Source organism: Rhinopithecus roxellana, chromosome 1 (genome assembly GCF_007565055.1).
Source record: "Rhinopithecus roxellana isolate Shanxi Qingling chromosome 1, ASM756505v1, whole genome shotgun sequence".
NCBI lineage: Eukaryota > Metazoa > Chordata > Mammalia > Primates > Cercopithecidae > Rhinopithecus > Rhinopithecus roxellana.
The window spans coordinates 187955305-187978977 of NC_044549.1; the positions used below are offsets into that span (position 1 = coordinate 187955305).

Sequence of the window (23673 nt, forward strand, 5' to 3'; positions counted from 1 at the left end):
ATCTTTCTGGCTGGAGAAGGTCAGGCAGCCTCCATCTTCCTGGAATATGGTCTCTTCCACTGCTCACATCTTACCTAGTTCACCATGTAATGTGATGCTGGCCAACACTCCATGTGTATTAAGTTCTAACCTAGTGTACACCCCTTAGCCCATTTGTCACAGGCCGTCACAGAGGCACAGTAAGGAAGGCGACCCGGGAAGGTTAAGTGCCGTCACTGCAGATATAATGTGCTAATGCTCATGGCTTGGGAGGCAGTCAATTTACCTTTCCCTGCAGTGAGCATTTCTAAAGGGCCAGGCCTGGGAAAGTGGCTGAAAACATCCCTGTTTATTATAGACATAAAGCAGATGGCTTCAGGCAGAATGGAAATGGATTCTACAAACATCTTTCATTACACAGACCTCTTGACCAGCCTCCTCATCTTAAAGAAAACACAAGTCATGGTTTGTACGTGGGGCTGATGACCACATTTTTCAGACTCGGTGAAACCATTTCCATCTGTGTGAGTGTGTCGACTTCTCCAGGGCAATCAACCTTCATGCGAACTCCAGTACTTTTCCCTTTTAACTTTGTTGGATTCACCCGCTGTCGCTATGGGCACACAATGCTGCTAAAAACAAAAGCAAAGCATGCCTTCCTTGTCAGTGTGAGGATCCTCTGCCAGCCACCCCTTGGAGGAAACAAACATGTCAATTAAGCATTCATCCTCATTATGAGACTCCCAGGAAAGCAGGCAGCCCACTCTTCAGTTTCAAGAAATTTCAAAAGATTTGAAGGAGCACAAGGAGTGGAATGAGATCTCTTGCAATGCCATACTCATGAGTTTGGGACTAGTTTCAATTGCTGCAATAAAGTACATCTGAGTAACTGCTACTGGGTTTATTGAGTAATAGGCTAGGCATTGTGCTAAAAACTTCACACACATCAATGCTAATTCTTTCAACATGCCTGGAAGGGAAGGGTTTGTGCTTGCCTTCTGGTAAAGAGTCCAATCAACCTCCTAAGGCTCAGTGAGCCACATAGAAAATGGAGATAATTATATCTACCTCTTAGAACTCTCATGAGGGTTACTGGAGGTGACCCAACTAGCACAGTGCCTGACCCATAGAGGGTTCTCCAGAAATATTAGCTCCTTTGTCTTTCATTATCTTTAAAACATAATTTGCCACTCCATATACCAGCTTCCAGGTGGTTCTTTACCTTTACATTTTTCTAGTTACCCATGATCAAGACCTGCCAGCCCTTGGACACACATTCGGCATCCTTCTACCTATTAGTCAGTTCACTCAGACCAGCTCAGCCTGGGAGATGTCACCAATGAAGGGTGCTGATGAGGAAGGTCAAGCCCCAGTACCAATGCTGTAGTCGTTTGTCTAGCTCCAATAAAACAATCCTTCTCTAAGCATCTCTTGTCTCTGGAATTTAGAGTCAATATTGAAAAACACAGGAACAGACAGTCTAATATCATTCTGGCAGAAGTAACATTTTCTAATGATGAAAAATAAATATGCCTCAAATCATAGCTGACCTGTCAACTTGGACAAAGAAGGCAGAAAAGGGGGTTAGAATGTGAGGAGTGTTTTGGGTCTGCTGTTAGGAATGCAAATAGCAGAAAATTAAAAACACAACCTACCAGCTACTGTGCTAGTGCCTTGGAGATAGAGGAGTAAATACAATCTGTTCCTGTCCTCAAGAAGGTTATAATCTAGCAGGAAGAACAAGCATCAAGGACCTCTGGTAGGACTGAGTTTGCTGGTGACTCCTCAATATCCATTCTCCCATTCTCTTCAGTCACAGAATGCCTGCCTTCAGCTGGGCATATTGCTACCTTTCCCAATGTCTTTGGCAGTAGGCTGAGGCCACATGCCTAAGGTCTGGCCAGTGATCTTTGAATAGAAGTGTTAGGTCAGGCACTGTCCTTAAAAGGGAAAGGCATGCCTTTCTCCTCTTCTCTACTCTTGCTACCAGGAATGTGATAGCTGGAGTATGGCAGCTATATTAGACCCTGAGGACAAGAACCAACTCCAGGTTTGATAAAGAATAGGTCAAGAGAAAACCAGGACTCGATGACCCTGAAGCTGTCATACCAGCCCCGGGTTGTCTACCTCCAGGTTTCTTTTACCTGGGTGAGAAACGATCTTCAAAGCCACCATTATTTTCCATTTTTCTATTATACACAGCTAAACCTAATTCTAACTGCTATGCCAATATTTAATGAATGTTTATTGGGTTAGTATATAAAAATGGAAAAGTATGTAAACTTTTAGAACTTTCTATTGCCCCAGTTAAGTCTATTTTATACGCAGAAACTCAAATGGACATTATTTGAAAGGGAAAAAATTCACCTAAGGAAAAAACAAAAACTACCATAACTTAATTTGCTACATGAATTTTTCATGGGAGGAAAAATCCTTACTCAGGACTCTGGATGGCTGAAATGTACAGCAGTGAATCTTTTCTGTAGATCACAAAAACCAGACACTGTCCCATCTACTTCTCCCCCAAAACAGATACATTATGGCTCGTTGTCGCACTCTGCTTGTAGTGGGCATTTGCCATATGGCTTGGCAGTTTAATGGTTTTCTGATACTTGACAAAAATGAAGCACAATTATTTTGCAAGGAGTTTGCGTTCCTAGATGGGTCTTTTCCAAATAACAGCTGTGCCTCAAAATTGAGTTACTCAATTTGCAATTTGTGGACACAATACTCAAACATTTACAAGTGAGCAAAACCTCAAATCACTTGGGCTATTTCCAGACATCAGAGTTTATGAAGTTTTTAGCAATGTTATGAGTGTGCAGCTGTCAACAAACTCAAGCCAGCATCTCTGAACCACCAGACCCTGCAGGCAGCAGTGATGTCCTACTTATCAATAGGCCATGTGGAATTGACTACAAACCTGTGGGACAGAAAGAACATGAGGGCAAGAAGCCTCACCCCCAAAGCCCACAGACTAAATCTCTATTACTTTCTTTCCATTTCCTTCCACATTTGTGTAGGTGATGTCCAAATCTACAGCTCCAGACTTGACCCTGCTTATGGGCCCCTAAAGGTCCATGGGCATCTGCCTGACACTGGCTTGATGACAAGACAGACATGGAATCAAAGCCAACAAGTACTTCCTAACCGAGTTACCTTGACTAAGTGTATCAATCAGGAGAGGCCAGGTAAGCTGCACTAACAAACAACCCTTAATCTTAGTGGCTTAAAACAATAAAGGTTTATTTCATGTTCATAATATATACCCATTCCACATGGGTTGAGGGCTCTGCTCTGTGTCATCAACAAAATTGTCCCCCAATCCATGACTCAAGATGATAGACCAGCCACTACATGGAATGCAGTTAGTCACAACAGTAGAGAAAAAGAAGGCTCTGGAAAGTCCCTCACCAGCAACTTTATGCTTGGCCCCAAATTGTCACATGTTACCTCTATAGATCCCACACAACTACAGTGAGCTAGAAAGTACAATTGGTCTCTATGTGCTGAAGGTAGAAAGCCAGAAATATCTGGCAAATAGCCTTGTGCTTACTATATGACTTAATCAGTCAGTCTCAGCCTTAGTGACCCATATGGAAAATGGAGATTTTGGCCTCACTCTACCTCTCCTACTTGTCTCTCACCCACCTTCTCTATTCCTTACAAGTACTCCATATCATCGTCAAGCTGGGATCACCTACCATTCTCTAATGTGTCTTCTGCATGTTCCTGCTTCTTGGGTCTCTGCATGTTCCTGCTTCTTGGGCCATTTCTTAGTGCTAGAATGTTCTCTTCCATGCTAACTCTCCTGTGGAGCTTCCTGCAAGGCCCACCTGGAAGTCAGAGCTCCCTCCTCTAACCTTGTAAAGGTGACATACTATATGTCTAGATACAGACAAATATTTTTAGTTTATATTTTTGAGCCCCCACTCTTTCCTTGCCTAGCACACTGTAAACCCCTGAGGGCAGGGCTCCCACTGGGTCTAATGCAGAGTGGAAGATGACTATAAGAGATATTTACCTGATTCATTGGGAGACAAGTTAAGAGTGAAAAGGAGAGCAGAGTGGGAGCCAGGGGGCAGCAGCCCACTTCATGGCGGGATCTAGGCTGAAGCAGGTAGCTGTGGAAGAAATATTCCCCAAGTCAAAACAGCAGAGCCCCAGGTTTGTCCACCCTCCCATCCCCACTACTGCCTTCAGCATCTGGCACTTCTTCTTTACCCGGTTTGCTTTCCCTTTTGAGAATTTCTGCCTCCTAATCTGGGGCGTCAGTTCCCTTCCAAACTTAAATTTTGTTTTAACCCCATAAACTGTATCTGCTGCTTTGGCTGAGTCCCATCCAAGGACCCTGATTCCTGATTCCCACCTTAGAGGTAATATTCGTTTCCTCTATCCTCTCCCTGCCTCTGCCCATACCCAACCTGGGGTCCATCCCAAGGCCCCCACTCCAGTCTAACAGTGGGCAATATGCCACATTTAGTGTTGGGAAAGCATCCTGTGCCATCTACAGCCCTGGGGGCTTCCCTGTGTAGCAGCAAAACGCAGAAGCAATTGTTCATAATGACATCAGGGGACGGCACCATGGCCCTTCTAGTGCTCAAATCACAAAACTGGCAGCCATGTGGCTCTTCTCCCTCCCCTGCCTTGATAGTTCCACCTCTGTAATATCTTTATTGCTCATCCCTCTCTCAAACTCCACAGTCCCTGCCTTAGATTGGGATCATTATTTCTCAACTGGATCTGAATGTACTCCCAGCCCGTCTCTTTTTTCCAGTCTCACCTCTGATCCGTCCTCTGCGTAGCTGCCCAAGGGATCTTTCAACACACACATTAACATGCTGATTCCCTGCTTAATCCCTTCCCCACCAGTTCCACTCTGCATAATGCTGAAATTCTTTAGGGTGTCATCCAGAGCCCCTTATCTGGTCGTGACCTTTTTCCCCAAGGCTTGCTACTTACCTTCCAAACCCCTCCCTATGGCTGCTCTGTCAAACTGCCTTTCATCCTGTCCTGAGTGCTCACTCACTCTCACCCATCTATGCCAGGCTAATGGCTACATCACTTAGACTTTACCTCTTCTACAAAGCTCTCAATGCCTATTCCTTCTAAGCTAAGTTGGGTCTTCTCCTCTGCCTTCCACATCCCCTTAGACCTTTCTCTCTTACATCTCATCCCATCCTACCTTACTCTCTATTCATTGTCTATCTATCTTACTGGAGAGTGAGCTTCTTGAGGGCAAAGAATGTGTTTTATTTTTGTATCCCAAGCTCCAAGCATAGGGTCTTGCTCAGAGTAGGTGTAAAACGTGTGTGGAATAATCAAATTGAATGTATAGATGAGGTCAAGACAAAAATAATGTTGGGAGGCAATTCTCCATGGGTTGCTCATGTTTCTGCATGTCTTTCAAGTAAGGCATTGGCTGCTGATTGTTCTGGACTTTCTTTCATGGATATTTGAATAGCCAACAGCAGCCTTGGAAGACTGATATTGTCTCCTGCTGGGGCAAAGCAGACAGAGTTACTGTCTAGTATAATGAGATGATGTCCCTCTTTGGAGCAAAAGAGAGACAGGTTTATTATCCCTGAAAAAATAACCAGGTTCCCGAAGCCCAGGGATCTTCTCCCATTACACAATCCACGGCAAGTATGGGTATTGCGTGGCCATCGTCATGTCCTCCTGTGGGAACTGTGGCTCAGAAAATGGCACAAGAAAATGCTGACATTTGGCTACTGCTGTTGCCATGAGTAATAAAGTCTTTTGTCTCCGAGGGAGGAGTCTCATGTCTTCTGCCAGCATCCATGAAACAGTGGCAGGTTAACTCGTTAGCTTGCAAGTAGGGTAAAATTTCAGACCTTTTATGGTTCTTTACAGACAGCATTCAATTCTGGACTTCCTCTAGTGAACCAGGAAATCCACAGATGGATGGACAACTGAGAAGAGAAAGATGTTGAGGAGATACTAGAGTTCATGAGGCCCTGACCACACTCCTTCCATACATAATACAATTTATTTCCATCAGAAAGAAACTCAGATAAAAGTGACTGTCTACACAGCCACAGTCCAGCTGTCTTCACATGAAACAGAATCAGGAGAACCCCTTTCCCAGTGAGGACAGTGCATGGTGGGACTCTGTAGTCCCATGCACCAGCAGGACAGGTTTTCTCAAACTGTGCATGCGTAAGGGTCCTAGGAACATGCTAGTAGAAATCGTACCATGACCATCAGTATGGGTGGTGGATTCCAGTCAACAGAAGGAGGTCAGACAGAAGGGGCTAGTGTCCCTTCTGAGTGAGCAAAAAGCAGCCTGATCGGGGGACAACTCAGGAGATCATCCAGGTTGCTTTCTGGTTTTAAGAAATGAAGATTCTGATAAAGGAGAAAGAAAAATTGCTGAGGAATATAGTGTGACAGCTGCCTCCCCTATGCTACCGTCAGCCTTGTCCCTAAGTTCTCACATCCTCTTAGGACCAGCCCTAAAATGTAATCTAAAAATCCTAACAAAAAAGGCCACTTTGTTTTAGCTTGTTTGTTCATTCATTTACTCATAGAGAAAACAAGCTGCCACTACTACTGAGTTCCTTAAGCTAATAGGATAACAACAGGATCCTGAAATATCTGGGAAGGGTGGAAACTCGGCCAGGCTCTCCATGAAGGTTGAGCAGGTCAGTGGAGGCTCCGTGAATCACAGTGGGGAGGTGCAGGCAAGAGACACGGTCACCAAGGAGAGCTGTTCACCTGACACATTCACTGGGTACAACATAACCAAGTCCAGAGCCATCCTCTCCAATCTCATGTAATATAATTTCCTCCTAGAAATTATATACCAAGCAGCCCAGCTTCTCTTCTTCACTGAGCTATGAGTAGACTGCCATGGTGATAAGCAGATAACTGCAAATCTAGGCAGTGATCTGTGAAGTCAGAGCAGGCCTGAGTCAGATTTGAGGCTGTGATTAATTAAAACTTTTAACTGAGTTCATCCAACATATATTTAATGGTATGCATAATCGCTATTGTGTTGGCTAGAAATTAGGCCAGAATGGTGGGCAGTTCATAAGTAACAACTGTAGTCTATGATTCTTAAGCAGACAAACTTAATTTTGTTTCTTCCTGCAGTTATTGCTTCAGAATCCACAACTACAACTGGCAGAACATGTCCTGTCCATGTTCCCACCAAAGCCTATGCATAGGTTAACAAGTGTCAAGAAGCTTGACACATTTGCCAGCAAGTTACACACAACTCTCCAGCTAACCCCATACCAGGCTCCCTCCCACAAAATGAGGACTTGTTGACTTTCTTTACTGTGTATGAATTTAAAAATCAGCAAAAGCTTAATTTGCTTCCGTGATTTCCAAAGAACTAACGTAACGAACTGCTATGCTACATCTTAGCTGATGGCTCTTTTTCTAGGCCGTTGTGATACATGTTGATCTATGAGTGAGCAGGCCACAAGCACAGCATTTTCTATAGTTGGAACAGAGAGGCTATCCAGAGGACAGGAAAGAAAGGGCCTGGCCCCAGGGGACCAGTCATATCCCTGGGCCTCAAGGTCAACAGGCAGAGCTAGGTTCTAGTTAGGCCAGAGGAACTAAAGAACACTCCATTCTCGGAGGTTGGGATAAAGCCCAGGGAAGACATATGAAGGTATCAGCACCAAAATTAAGACAGTGAAGCTTCAGCCCACAGACATCCAACTCATGAGAATTCATCTGTATGTGCTGGACTCAATAAATAAAATAATAATTTACATATAAAATGTAGACTGACATGAAATGATTCACGCTGTCTTCCATGAGCAGATGTTCCAGAGTAAGTGTGATACAGCCCAGGAGAATCTGCTGGTCCTTCTTGCAGCACAACAATTCCCTTTTCTTCTGGCTGACAAACACCAATTTTGTTTTGCTTCAGGGATAAGGGGCATGAGAACCACAGCACCACACCTACCATGGAAGTCTCATGCTCTTTGTTAGTGATTGGTTAGGCATGGGCATGTGACCTAGTTCTGTCCAATGAGATGCAAAAGAAAGTACCTGGAAGCCAGGAAATATTCTCCTAGATGATAAAGAGCACTGATGAGAAATCCCCCTTTCTGTCTCTTCTTTTACCTGCCTCCCCTGGACACTGTGGTGTAGAGATACGATGCTTGGGGCTGCTACAGCCCTCCTATGACCACAAAGGGAAGGCCTAGAGAACTATATTAACCTTGTGCAGTATTACCTTTCTCCAGACTTATTATTATATAAACCGCTAAAATACCTTTATTGGTAAAGCTCCTGCTGGTCAGATGTTCGGTGGTGTGTGGCCCAAAGCATCCAAAGAGATACACCTCAAGAGGCCTCGGATCTTGCCTTTCTCTAATGGTGTATATACTTTCGTGGGCCAAATGTGATCCTAGTGTGCAAAGATAAGTATCTTCTGCATAATTTGGTCCCTAACATCAAGGGAGCAACTTTATGTGGGTTGCAGCTGAAGAGAGACAGCACCTGTGCCTGAGGAGGCCTTGGTGTGTGGGGCCTGGGAAAGGATGGTATGTTGAGCCCCACTGTGGCGCTGCCCTGGGAACTTTTCAGAAACCATTTTTAATGAACATTATTTTTGGTTGGCACTGTGACTTACTTTGAATGAACATTATTTTTGGTTGGCACTGAGAACTAAACCTCAGGGAAAGCTGCCTCCAGAACCTCTTAACAGACCCTATGGACTACATCCAGTGTCCCATGGGCACTACGGGGACATTGATGAGGGCAGCCCTGCATCTGGTAGAATGGTCTCCACATTCTTGATGGCTCCATAGGGTGGCTTCCTTCATTGCAGTGTCCTCACTCCCCCTCTTCACAGGGTGAGGCAGCCCTGCTTTTCCTGCCTTAGTGCTGGCTGCTTCCCTCTTGTAACTTATGATCTGACACAGCTTGGCGACTTGAAAAAACCTGAATGTACCCTGCATTCTGACACCTCCATGCCTTTGATCTTGCTGGACCCTCTGCCTAGAATGTCCTTTCCATCCATCTCTCTCTATTAAATTTTGCCCCCCAACACTCAGCACATATGAGGCTGTCCATAAAAGGTCTCCTTTACTCAACAACAAAAACAAACAACCCAATTAAAAAGTGGGCAAAGGACTTAAGTAGACATTTCTTTAAAGAAAACATATGAATGGCCAACAAGCACATGAAAAAATTCTCAACATCCCTAATAGCTGGGGAAGTAAAATCACAACCACAATGTGAGACCACCTCCTATCTGTTAGAATGACTGTTAACTAAAAAACAGAAAATGCCAAGTGTTGCAAGAATGTGGAGAAATGGGAACTCCCATGCATTGTTGGTGGGAATGTAAAATGGTGCAGCTGCTATAGAAAACAGTATGGAGGTTCCTTAAAAGATTAAAAATAGAATTGCCATCTGATCCAGGAATTCCACTTCTAAGTATATACTCAAAAGAATTAAAAGCAGTGATACAAACAGATATTTGTACACTCTTATTCACAGCAGCGTTATTCACAGTAGCCAGAAGGTGGAAGGAACCCAAGTGTCCATTAACAGAAGAATGGATCAACAAAATGAATGGAAAAACAAAATACACATTGCATGTATATAACAAAATATTATTCAGCGTTAACAAGGAAGGCAATTCTGACATATACTGCCACATAGATGAATCTTAAGGACATCATGCTAAGTAAAATAAGCCAGTCATAAAAGAACGACTATTGTATAATTCCACTTATATGAGGTACCTGCAACAGTTAAATAAATAAGATAAAGTAGAATGGTGGTGCCAGGGGGTGGGAGGAGAGGGGGAAAGAACACTTATTGTTTAAAAGGTATAGACTTTTAGCTTTGTGAGGTAAGTTTTGAAGATTGCTTACACAACAATATCAATGCACTTAACACTACCGAATTATACACTTAAAAATGGCAAAGATGGTAAATTTTATATTATGTGTATTTTATCACAATTAAACATTTAAAATTAAAGGTCTCCTTGTTAAGCCTTCTCTGATGCCAGGCTTTGATACCATTGCATTGCTTGTCAACCTCTGCCTTGATTCCTTGTTTTCTGTTCTATCAGGGTTGTCTTAAGATTTACCCAGTTGCCTATACCAAGAGAATCACAGAGAAATAGTACCAGAGATCTGATAGAACTATTCCTAAAGTCAATCCCATCTCATCCCATCTAGGACATTTCAATTATGTAAGCCAATAAATACCCTTTTTATCATGAAGTCAATTTTAGTTGGTGTGACAGCTGCAACCAACATCAACCTAATTGATGACACATTTGGCCTGAAATAAAAGAACGCTAACAATAAGGAAAACAGCTCTGAGATTTCTAGGGAATAGGAAAAAATTTGCAAAAGAATGCAATTACAACTGGCATGCACCTGACCTCTTATTTGCAATGCTGCATGCAAAAATACAATGAGCAATACCAGCATACTGAGAGAAAACAACTTTAAATCTAGACCATCAATTAAGTACAGGAATAGAATAAATACAGTTTAAAATATGAAAGGACCCAAAGTTTACCTCTCAGTCACTCTAAGAAGTTCTTTGAGGATGTGTTCCAGCAAAACAAGGAAGAAAAACAACATAAGTAGAGGTAATTTAACTCTGGGGAAAGGTGAAGCTAGAATGAAAGTTGTATAGGCTGAGGAGTAAGAGCTGAGGGCAGAGTGTGAAAATGTGGAGCTCTAAGAAGAAAGGTGAATGCTGGAGAGGTTTGGTAAACTGGGAATATAGTGAAAGCATCTCTCTCTCAACAATAACAACAAAAAATCCAAGTAAGACAAACAGCTATTTAAATAACATGGTCCAAAGATAATGTAAATTAAAATGTGACATAATTTTAACTCCTTGATGGAATATGAGAAAAAAGTTCATTTGACTCCCATATTAGGAATTTCTCTTTGAGTGATCCAAGGACACTTGACCCAGGAGTGAACACCCATGTGGTCATAATCATCTAATTCCTATTTAATGGTGTTCAACTTTTAGTGTCATTCTAGTGAAAAGGCACAGAAGGCTTGTAATCACAGAATAGAAAGGTAATGTTACCATCATTGGCAATGTAAGAATACAGCTTGAGGGGAGTCATGGTGGCTCACAGCTGTAATGCCAGCACTTTGGGAGGCCGAGGTGGGTGGATCATGAGGTCAGGAGTTCGAGACCAGCCTGAACAACATGGTGATACCTCGTCTCTACTAAAAATACAAAAATTAGCTGGGTGTGGTGGCATGTGCCTGTAATCCCAGCTACTTAGGAGGTTGTGGCAGGAGAATCGCTTGAACCTGGGAGGCGGAGGTTGCAGTGAGCTGAGATCATACCATTGCACTTCAGCCCGGGCGACAGAGTGAAGCTCCATCTCAAAAAAAAAAAAAAAAAAAAAAAAAAAAAAAAAAAAAAATACAGCTACCAGAATCAGTAGCTGGAGAATGATGGGAAGGAGTGCAAAAGCACCAATAGTTTCCTCTCACCTCATGAAGAGTCTAGACACTGACTAAAGTTGATGAACGAGAGGCACAGATTTGTTGTGAACAACAAATGTGGGGGAAAATAATGCCTTAGACAAAACAGGGCCTACACTTGTCTCCCATAAAATGAAGTGGAGGAAGATAGGCAGTTTAGAGTTAGGGCAGCAGCTCTGATGTCACCAATTTGCCAGGATCTACTCTAGATGTTTTCTCTGTTATTCTTAGAACATGACTTCCAGCTGCCCTCAAGATTATCTCATGGTCACATGATTGCTGTTGCAGCTCCAGCCATCATACCTGTGCTCCAGGTAAGAAGAAGAAAGAGAGGAGAAGGGTAAAAGGAACCTACCTGCCGAGTCAGTCCCCTTTAGAAGGAGTTTTCCTGAAGCCCTACCCAATAATTTCTACTTACATCTCACTGGCCAGAACACTGTAACAAGGCAAACTATCACAAGGAAAACTGCGAAGTATAGTTTTTTTTTGATGGCACATTGTTGCTCTCAACAAAATTGGGTTTTAGTAAGGAAGAAGCGGGAAACAGATATTGGATAGGCAAACTGGCCATTTGTGACTCAAGCGATAGAAGTGTATTATTCAAGTAAAAATGTATCCAATTAAAGAATAAACATAATAGAATCATCAAAAGTGAGAGGAAGGAGGAAGGGTAGGGTGCAGAGAGTATAAATGAGTTAAATCTTTATTTTTCATAATGGGACTCAGTGGCATACAACTTAAAGTTGCTTTTAACTTCCAAGATAAAGACTCAAAAGGCTAAAGCAACTTGCCTTTGGGATGTAGGTGGGGTGGGGGACAGTAGGGTCAGAGCTGCAACTTTTCATTAAGTGTCCTTCTGTATTACTTGAGTTTTTAAAAACCCATGTGCAGATACGGTTGTGATTTAAAAGTATTGGTGTTTAGTATTATGTTGAGAAGCCAAGCACCACTATGTTTCCTTTACAGTCTGGTTCTTGGCAATCTGCTTCTGGAGTGGACATTTTGGCATGTTTTTAAACCCCCATCACTGGCTTAGAAAGTAACAAAACTTAGCCATGGTCTGGGCTTTCTTTTACTTCTTTCAATTGATTTGTTATCTTTTAAACTTTAGCTATTCACATTCAATAGTTTTTTATGAGAAAGTCTCTGTCAGATGCATTCCCCCTGTTTCAGGTGGGGCAGTCCACATAGGCCCCATCCTAAAATGAGGCAGCCAACATCTCCCTACAATCATTCCCCTGAGCTACTCCCATTTGCCAACAGACCTCTCTGCAGGGAAGTATGTTCTCTACCTGCCTGGTCTGCACTCTCAAATCACTGTCCTTATGTCTCTATAATGTATTAACAGGCAATGGCCAAAGGGAGTTCTGCTGAAATAGGCAGCAGTTTGGGCCATTTTGGACTAAATCCTAGAGTGTACACGATAATGCTGAGTTATGCAGTTTAATTTATGAGCATGCAGGTCTGCTGTGAAATTGGGAAATGGAGGTATTAGACATTAGCATTCACATGGCAAGGGGAGGGCCAAGTCCAAAACTGTAATAGGCTTTTTACAGGGAGGACTGAAGAGTCTGAAGAAGCAGACATAATGCCATTTAAATGTACACTCATGAAACTTATCCTTGTATTTGAATGCTGCTGAATGCCTAAGCGGTGTGCACTTCTGCTGGCCTTATGCCCTTAATATTGCCTAGCACCATTCATTGTTTTTAACAAGAGTGGAACACCTGTATGCACATCTAGGAAGATTTAAAAAATTTACGGCATGGGTGTGGTTTGATCTGCAGGAAAGAAGGTATAATAGACAGCTTCTCAACTGCTTTCTAGCTAGGGCATATACACTTTCATATGGCTAAATATTTCTAAATTGAAAAGTGAAGACAGGCACGTTTGTAATTTAACTCATTACAGTTGTGCATGCAGTTCATGCCACACAGCCTCCAATTTAAGAAGCTTATAAGCCAGAGATTTTCTGTCTGACCTTGACTCTGGCACTTCACCTTTCTAGCTAAGTTTTCAATGTACAGAGCAAAATAACATCTATTTCTGCCTCCCTTATGAATAAAAATACATTCTTCCAAATGGTTCAAAGGAAATCTCAAATGTGCCCCAGCAGTAAAATATATCGGAAAGGAGGTCAACAACTCTATCAAACTAGGTTGAATCATGTCCCCCAAAGATGTCAGGTCCTAATCCCTAGAACCTGTAAATGTTACCTTACTTGGAAAAAGGGTTGTTGCAGATGTGATTAAGAATCTTGAGAAGGGGGAGTGCTAAATGCAATCACATGTATCCTTATAAAAGAACGGTAAAGGGAGTTTTGACACACAGAGGCCATTTGAAGATGGAAGAGGGAAATTTGAAGATGCTGGCCTTGAAAGTTGGAGGGCTGCAGTCACAAGACAAGGAATGCTGGCAGCCACCAGAAGCTGGAATCAGCAAGGAACAAATTTCTCCCTCCAGCCTCTGAACTGAATGCAGCCCTGCTGATGCCTTGATTTTGGCTTAGGGATACTGATTTTGAACTTTTGGCCGCCAAAATTGTTAGAAAATAAATTTCCTTTGTTTTAAACTACCAAGTTTAGGGTAATTTGTTACAGCAGCACAGAAAACTAATACACTCACAGACATGTTGGAGGGAAGAGTTTCAATTTGTACAAACTATCTATGTACAAACTATTTGTACAAGCTATCTCCCAAACTCTATGGATCTTTGACGATATTTGGCTGAATTTAACTTCCTGCCTGCAGCAAGTGGAAAAGGAGAGGGTTGAATGCAAGTGTAGTGATATGGTTTGGCTGTGGTCCCCACCTACATCTTATCTTGAAGTGTAATCACCACGTGTCAAGGGAGGGATCTGGTGGGAGGTGAGTGGATCCTGGGGGGGTTTTCCCTGTGTTGCTCTTGTGATAGCGGGAAAGTTCTCACGAGATCTGATGGTTTAAAAGTGTCCATTTCCTCTGTGCTCTCACCTGCTGCCACATAAGATGCGCCTTGCTTTTCCTTTGCCTTCTGCCACGATTATAAGTCTCCTGAGGCCTCCTCAGCTATGTGGAACTGTGAGTCAATTAAACCTCTTTTCTTTATAAATTACCCAGATTCAGGTATTCTTTATAGCAGTGTGAAAATGGACTGATACATGTAGGTTAAGAAAAGCAGGCAGCCAACTCCCAGTTTTGGGCAGCGTCCCCTCCTGAAGCAGAAGGCTAAGGGAGTGAGAAAAAAAATGCTTAGTTCTTAAAGCAAACATGTGAACAGATTAAGCATGAAGGGGCAGGTAATTGGGGGTAACCAAGGATTTCAGAAACTTTCTATAAATTAACCTCATACTTTGGATAGGGCTGTGCAGGCATGTACATGTGTCAGGGAAGCATATCTTTAAACCCATAGTTTAATTATTAATAAACATGGCCAGATACCTGCAAACATATGTCATCAGACTGTCCTCTGAAGGTTTATCTGCAATAGTGAAAAGTTAGAGACCCTACTGTCTACCAACAAGGGAATGGTTACATTCCATGTAATACTATGCAGCTGTTAAAAAGAGTGACATACTTCTACATATACTGATGTGGGAGATTATTAATGAGTAAATATTGGTAAAAAATGTAAATCGCAGCCTATTATTTTCTCACATTGTTTAAACAAAGCAATCTGTGCTATAATATACAGAAACTATATATATGTACACCTAGATATGTTTATGAATTTGTTGGATGGGTACACATCAAATAAGAAGTCATTACTTTCAAAGGAAGGAGTAGGGTTGTTGAGGGTGTGACAAGAAGAGTGGACAGACTTGGGCTTTATTGCTTTATACTAATACACTTTTTCCCTAAGCATGTACTCTTTTTGTAACTTTAAGAATCAAAAAAGATGAAAATGCAATAAAGATACACCATGAGAACCTTGTTTTGAATGATATCTGGCAAACAGTGAAGACCCTCAGTAATTGTGTGCTCAGTGAAGGGCTGTGCAGCAGATGGTCTTTAAAGATTGCCTGTGGCTTCTGGAGGTTTCCTGTAACCCAGCTAATGTTGCAGGACGGGAAGCAAAGAAAAAAAAAACCCAAACAACAACAACAACAAAAACCCCAGGCTTTTACACCAAACTCCCTGGTGGTCTTCCACGTTTTTATTTAAAAAAAAAAAAAAAAAAGACACACAGTAAGTAGCCAAAGTCTGAGGCAAGTGTGTCTTTTGTCTCTTCTACAAGAGTAGGGCAAAGTCACCATTCGTTGACTCAGTTTCACAGAAAAGCCAAGGGAATCTGTCTTTTGAACACTTTCCTTCTGAAAAACTCTATATGACGATGTTTCCAAAGGTTGTTTTACCTCCTGGAAGGGCAACTTCTCACCAGTGAGCAGTCAGTTCCTGCAGGGTTAGCTCTTGTACACAACCCTCAAAGTGTTTGTGAGCTACACACCAGGGAGGGGGGCACTATACCTTTGAAAAGGACACCCCTAGCCTCACTCCTCTGAGTACACCCCAAAACACACCCAAACCATGCCTCATGACATACAAAAGGAGAGCTCTTGGATCAAAAGAGTCCCACCTTACTTGCCAATTTGAAACACTGTTTTGGATTAATGCAGTCAGGCTGACAAACTATACACCCCAAAGGCATTAATACAGCTAGGAGAAATATGCATTGACTTCACAACATTCAATTTAGGGGCACTGAAGAGATGAATGGGAGTGTGTCTCAAGACCCCAAAGCAAAGATGTGATTTCTGGACAACAAGAAACCAGGAGCGCAACTGCCTTTTGGATAAACAAAAGCAGGGGCATGGGTAACTTCTATCTCAAACACAGACTACACAGGGGGAGTGCTTTAAGGGTGACAGGTCTCTACAAATACTTCTTAAGCGATGGCTCTTACTGCAATTACTGCTTTTAGCTGAGTGAAAGGAACCAATCCCTCTCTCTTCTCCATGTAATATGAAATGTTTATTTTTTCAAGACATATTTCTCCAAGATATGCCACAAATCATAAGAAGTCTTGAAATTTGATGACTCCTTATTACAAATTTCAGGAAAGATTTTCATCTTCTGTATTTTAAAAATACCGTTACAAAAATACACAGATTGGGAGTTGGATTTTTCCTTAGGCAGAAGGAATGCTCTACCTGGAAGGCTTATGCTTAACCAAAATATTTAACCCTGTTGGTTTTGTGCTCCCGTTTGCAGAATGTTAACATGTGGTCCAAACCTGCTGTGTTATAACTGAAGAAACTCACTAGTAGTTGAGTACTGGAGAGGTGATGTTGCTTATCCAAGGTTACACAGTAAGTTAACAGCAGAGCTAGAGTCAGAGCTCTGGGCTCAGGGATGAGATTTCTATCACATTGTGACAGTGCTTTATAAACCAAGCTCTTTGGCTGTGGAGACTTTTAGGTTTTACCTGAGGAATGCATCCTGACATATAACCCTCATCACTAGGCCTAATGAGATCGACACTCTGGGACAAATGTGGAAGATGTGGGAGCTCCCTTCTGTAAAAGTGATAAATTCAGAGAAATCTAAGGCTGAAAAGGACCTGGAGCGATTCTCTACTCCATTTCCCTTCCTCAAGGCAGAAGTTGCTGACATCATGCCAAGGGAGAAGTATTTATCTTTCTAAAACTCTTCAGGGAAGATTCATAACTTCACTTATAGAAAGGAATATCTGATTTTCTCTGAACAGCAGGATCCAAGAAGTAATCAAAGAAAACCACCACATAGTTTTTAAAATAAAAAAAATAAAATCTTTCTCACTTTGATACCTCAGAAGTGATTATTTAAAATAAGTTTCTAATTTAATCCAATATGAACATTTCTATTGTAAAAGGAAAATACGTTGGAAAATAAGAAGAGTATGGAGTTGGCATGACATGTTAACCATAATTTTTGTAAGAACTGGTAAGAAGGCCTGTTTGTGTGAAGAACTTTGGTAGAAAGTATAATATATGAATACCCGCACAGCATAAAAACTCATGATTAGAGACTAAAGAATGGCTTCCATTATATGGTTTTCATTTTAAGTTTCCCAAGTGTCCATTTTTTTGCAAAGTAGTTTCTGTATTAGGCCTTAGCTCAAGAAGGCACATTTCCAACTAATCTGAATGGAAAACTAACAGACTAAAAACTCCACCAATGATTCCATATATATTCATGTCAAATGATTCAAAAGCTAGAGGTTACTCTGAGAGGGGAAGGCTGCCTAACATCTGTGATATTAAGAGAAGAGAAGCTATGCTTTATCTGCAGACAATACTGCTGACCCACTGCCAATGACTTTGAACTGCTTCTCCATCAGACATGATGAGATTCCAGACTCCTGAAAACCAAGGGGTGCATCTCAAAGGCAGCTGCTGGAATTAAGGTGGTCCACATCTGTGGTACAGCTCAGGCTGTGTGGAGAGCTGGCAGGTCTGAGGGCAGAAGGAATTCCTAGACTCTTGGCCTCAGGGTCCCAGGCTCTGGGCAATGGTGCAAAATGACCTCCTTAATTACTTCCCCTACCCTATCCCACCCCCTAATGGCGTATTAAAGCTTCTCCCAGCCATAACTCAGTGCTCCTGCTCCAGCAATTTCCTGCCTTCTCTGCTATTCCAAAGTCAGTGTTCCTCTGAATGCTCCACGCTCCCTGCCCTGGAGGAGGGAAACTGACAGCCTGGGGACCTAAGTCTTCCCGTCCCCGCTGAGCAGCATATCTGGAGCCCACTCCTTGATCTGTGTCCAGTCCTCACTGTTCCACCCAGCTTCAGGCCTGCCAGAGAAAATTCTAGGCCCTCGCCTAGAGGACCCCAAAGCCTAGGCTGGAGGTGATGCTGGGAGGAAGCCAGGCCTGGGGAAGACCCTCATGCCCTGAGGTCTACCCTCAGCCAGCCAGTGCCCAGGCCAGGCATGGCATTCCAGAAGACTCACAGCATTACTGCCCTGCAGCAGCCCAGGGCTGTAATGTCCCTGTACATTTTGTGGGTACCCAGATTATCAACCTCACTGTGTGTAAGGGGACTCAGAAGTGAGGCTAAATGGCTCCGGATGAACAATTCAAGGAAAGCTAAAGAATCTGACTAATATCTCCAACCATTTAAGGGGCACACGTACTTCAATTAGATGTTATTACTCCACCTTTGCAGACGAGGAAACTGGGACTTAGAGAACTGAACTTGTTTGCCCAAGGTTGCATAGCAAGGAGGAGTGAGCTGAGATTCAACCCCTCCCTGCCAGGTGCTCCAGGTATCTCTGCTGAGCTGTGTATGTGGCCCCTCAGGACCCGGGTATGAGCAAGAGCAGCCTATGGGGGCAACAGCACTTCTCAGTGTGCCCAAGAGAGGCCCTTGTGAGGACTTCACTGCTTTGACGCCCCGGTTCCCAACAGCAGTTTTTAAGTGAAATTGCAAAATTTTCAAAACCAAATTAAATCCACTTTAATTTTGAAAGCAAAAGCAAACAGATGTCCTGGGAGAGTGTATTGAGATCCAGTAAACCACGCATCTTCTCTTCCTCGAGAGAGACTGGGAATCACCACAGAACCAAATGCAGCTTTGCCTCTGTGAGAGCAAACAGTTTTGGCTGTACTTCTAGAAGTCCAGAAGCAAAAGCGACCAGAGAAAAGCAGAAACTCCATGTGCCTCACCAGTGAGAGGCACATTCACTTAAGAGGATTAAAAAGATTCAAAGTATAAAATGGGTTTCATGATAAGTATTTCACTCTCATTTTATTGAAGTAATGGAGTTAAAATGTTAAAGGAAAGGATAGATTGGCGGCGGGGACAGGGGGATGGTGCCGTAAGTTGCCATTTAAGGAGTCATTGCTTCATAAATGTCACTCTATTGGTGTTATTCTGTCATTTTCTGTGCCTACTCCATTTTATAAAAATACTTATGTTTGGATTAAATGGCTCCTAAGAGGTCATCCTGTAAATAACATGTGACTCGGAGGGGTGTGTGTGTGTTTTAATTCAAATGCAAAATATCTTACACCTCTCAATGTGTCATGGAATAATGCAAAAGGCGATATTGTTAAAACCCCCATAATTAAAAAAAAAAACTGTTCTATTTAAAAATAATGGAAATCAGAAGTTATAAAATGCTTATGTGAGTTGAAGCCATTATTTTCTAAGCAAACAGATCATTTATCAGCAAAACCTACTCTTTCCTTTTATACTCATAGTTCATTAGTTTATATAATATTTAATAAAGTTATTTGACTATATTAGCAAATACAGTCAGCACTGACACTTTTGGAAACAAACAACTGACTGCTAAGTGTAGTAGCCACGTGGTGGGGTCAGGAGGATTCCTGAGAGGGTTCAGTTTGTTGCCTTCAAGGTCTCTGCCTAGCTCTGTCCCACCTGGGGCATAAGCCAGCTTTAGGAAATGCTGGCTGAATGGATAAATGAGCTTCCCCACAGTCCAACCCTATTCCAGCCCCAGAAACTCCTCAAGCAAATCCTGGCTGCCTAGACATTCTTCCCCTACTTCCATTCACTCACTGCTTGAGTCACAGCAACACATTGTAACTCGAACCTAGGGCGTGGCAGCATTTCAGAATAAGGTGGAAGGGACCAGAGACATTTTCTAGTTTAGCCTCATTCCATAGGTCAGCAGATTGGAGACAAGCTATGAGATCTGGTCAAGGGCAAGTAGTGCCCTCTGACCAGTGCTTCTGCTACTCCCTCTTGTCCCTCAGTGTCCAGGAGCTAGTAGAGTACAGGGCACACGCAGAGTCTTACACTGGGACAACTCCCAAAACCATCATGTTCATTATGTCTTATGAATGAGATCCTTCAGGCAGGATTTGCACTTCGCTCCCCTTTACTTCCCCGTGGATAGAAGCATGAGAGGTACCTGATTAGCTGAAAAGCTAAGCATCTGGCAATTAACCTGCAGATAAAAATAAAGTCAACTTCAAACCAGGGGACTGATTTAAATGTAAACAGTGTGTCCCTACTGACCCATGAGGCTGGAACTGACTCAGAATAAGGATGGTGATGAAAAACTAAGCCACTGGCAGACATGCCCATTCACTGGCAGGCCTGTGGGCCCACTAGAGAGAAGAGCCCGACGCTGGGTTACAGAGCAAAGGCAAAAGTGAGAAAACTTGCTTTCTGGGCTCACAATTGATTCATTAATAAAACTGACCTCCTTTAGATGCCGAAAGCATTTGTGTGCCCTTCAATACTTCTAACAATATCACAAAAATAAGATGCAAAGCAGCAAACACATTGCTGTCCTGATTATGGTACAGAGGCAAAACTATTATGTTTCTAAGGCCAATTTTGCCTTTGATGTGAAAACTGGGCAGGCCTAACTCATGATCCACCCTAAGTCTATCACAAAAATGAACATAGACACAGAGGACCCAAGCAGCCCAATTGGCTGTGGAATGCATTATAGGATTTATGTTATCAATGACTCTATGTCATAACTGTGCTTTTCAAAGACAAACTTTAAAATGGTTTCAAAGTCCTTGACTGCCATTAATAATCCCTTCATTCAGCAAACATCAAACAGCAGCTACTATGAGTCAGGCAGTATGCCAGAACAAAGGAGACAGAAAGACACACCACAGTCATGCCTAGAGGCTCACCTGTCTGTGTTGGTGGGAGGTAGAAAGGCTAAGGATGGTCACAGCCCAGGGTGGTAAGAGCTGGCACAAATGGAAACAGAAGGAGCCCAAGTGGGCAGAGGAGAGCCCTCGGCCCAGTCAGGTTAAGAGGGGGATGCTAGGAAGAAGTAACAGATGTTTTGAGTTTTGAAGGATGACTAGGAGTTAGGCAGGTTAATGAGTTTGGAAGAGAAAACAGCATTTGCAAAGGCCTGGGAATGTGAGAGGCCATGGAGCATGTTGAGGCAGTAGCAGGGTCAACAGAGTGGCTAAGGTGCATGGGAGGCCTGTGCCAGCTTGCCAAGGGCCTTATGCTCTATGTTGACAAGGTCAACTTGATCCTGACGGTGGTGGCTGGTAAGCCTCTGCATGGTTTTATGCAGGAGAGTGATCAATCTATAAGCAATTACCTGAGGGTCCCCTGAACAAGCTGAGAAGCTCTCAGGGATGCTTTCCTTTATTCACTGCTCCTGAGGCAACAGCAACTTAAAAGCCTCATTAGTAGGCAGGTCTCTAACTAACAAGTAAACCTGCCTTCCCTTCCATAATGCTCTCTCTTTGAGGCCACAGCTACTTTCAATTGCATTCTAATTTCAAGAAGTGATAAACATATGCTCATGTTTCCATTTACAAGTTTTTGATTATCAGCCTGGCACTGTAGCTGCAAATTACCCATTTTCTATTATAATTATTTTTACTTCTCTAGATGAAGAAGAAGCAGCATTTCTAAATTACTAAAGTGCCCGAGCCACAGAGGGAGGGAAGTCGTAAGCACTGCTGTATCTTTTGCCAATGGCAATATAATAGCAAGAGTTTGAAAACTAAAATGTAAGCTTGTGGGATGTGTTAGACCAGGCCTTCCAGATGGGCACATTTGCTCAATGTGATTATTTACCTAAAACCTGGCTGGACTGCAGCAAACCAGAGGTGAGCTGAGCTGGTGGCAGAATTGCTGCTTTTGAGGGTTTTCCAAGAGTAGCTCCTTGAAAACTGGGCTGCTTTATGTGACTGGCCATCCCCTCATGTCCTTGGGCTCTAAATCTTGCTTTTTCTGCTTCTAGCAGGAATTTTAAAAGCTTAGAATGTCACTAACTCAGATGCAGCCAAGCAACTACAATGTTTGGTAATATGATTGAAATCCAGTCATGCTAACTTGCATCACCACCTCTCCTAAACAAGACCCATGGCAGGGCCATGTCTGGCTGCCTTTCTGCCCTGGTGAGGGGTGACTGGGGATGGGGTTGAGGACAAACCTTGGTAATTAACGAGTAGGATGCAACGAATTCAGGCCACTGGCTGAAGTGAAAAGGATTCTATCATGCAGAGTTGCAGACCTATTGGCAGCTTAATGTCGCATTTAATTGGCATGTAACATTAACTGACAGAGTAGAATGTAAATGAGATCACAACCATGGTTTTGAAGGTCCTATTGGTGGCTTTGTTCTAAAGTGCAGCTCAAATGAGCTAAACAGTTTTGTTATTGTGATGACCATCCAAATTCCTAACATCTTCCATGTGTGACTGTGCTCAGTCTTGGGGAAAGAGGCATAGAGGATATACTCTCTGATCTCATGGAACTCATTTTAGTGGGGCAGATATGGAAAAACAACAAGCAGCTACTTAAATACTTGAAATGCCAGCACTTTGGGAGGCTGAGGCAGGCAGATCACTTGAGGTTAGGAGTTTGAGACCAGCCTGGGCAACATAGTAAGACCCCCACATCTACAAAATTGTTTTTAAAAAAACAGCTGGATGTAGTGGTGCATGCTTGTAGTCCCAGCTAGTTGGGAGGCTGAAGTGGGAGGATCTCTTGAGCCCAGGAGGTTCTGAGGCTGCAGTGAGTCATGGTTGTGCCACTACACTCCAGCCTGGGTGACAAAGTGAGACCCTGTCTCTAAAACCAAATGAAAACCAAAATGCTATTTGTGGTAGAAAACCAAAAGTCATAACATTGTAGCTATAGGAATTCCAAATCTTATTATTTTTACATTTTAAACCTTCATGGATGACAATAATAAATCAAGCATGACAAATCAATAATAACTAAAAGTTAATATACTATTTACTAGGTGCTTTTTAGGTCTACTAACTCATATTTTGGCAGTACCTATACTGTGCCTGTAACTACACTTTTATAATATTTGCAAACACTGCAGACATGTGCAGAGAAGTGCTATCATCTTGTTTCTGATGGGGACACAGAAGCTCCGGGCTCCATCCCAAGGATATACAGGCAAGTTCAAGCTCCTGTAGTGAAGGGCCAGCCAGGCCATTTCACTCCCCACTGCTTTTAGATGGGCAGAAACTAACAGGAGCCCTGACTGAGCCCAGCTGGTCCCTCCATCCAAGCCACAAGATATTTGGTATTCAAGATGGGCTCATTCATTTTTGTAGGAAATAAATGTAATCAGCATATTAACTATCCTTTAGACATCAATTATAACTTCTTCCCTCAAGAGTAAATTGTTCTCCTTCCTGTGTATCTCAAGATCTTTGCCCAAGCAAAGGAAGGAAAAACAGGTTAGTGCAGCAGGTGTCAGAAATTACTCTTTCTTCAGTAGCAAAGGCAATGGGGCCTCCACTCAAGGTTCAACAGGGGTGTGTCTTAGGAGGTGTGCAGTGGGGTGT

At 42.7% G+C, this 23673-nt stretch overlaps 1 protein-coding gene across 4 annotated transcripts in view; it reads right to left on the reverse strand.

Annotated features, from left to right (window-relative positions):
- NMNAT3 (nicotinamide nucleotide adenylyltransferase 3) overlaps positions 1 to 23673 on the reverse strand; it is a 113643-nt gene that overhangs the window by 71611 nt on the left and 18359 nt on the right. Inside the window, exon 2 of one of the 4 annotated variants that reach the window (XM_030934674.1) lies at positions 4004 to 4103. The exons of the other annotated variants lie outside the window; for them this stretch is intronic. The gene's annotated coding sequence lies outside the window, so the exon portion shown is untranslated. The remainder of the gene's footprint in view (positions 1 to 4003; positions 4104 to 23673) is intronic. 4 annotated transcript variants of the gene reach the window in all.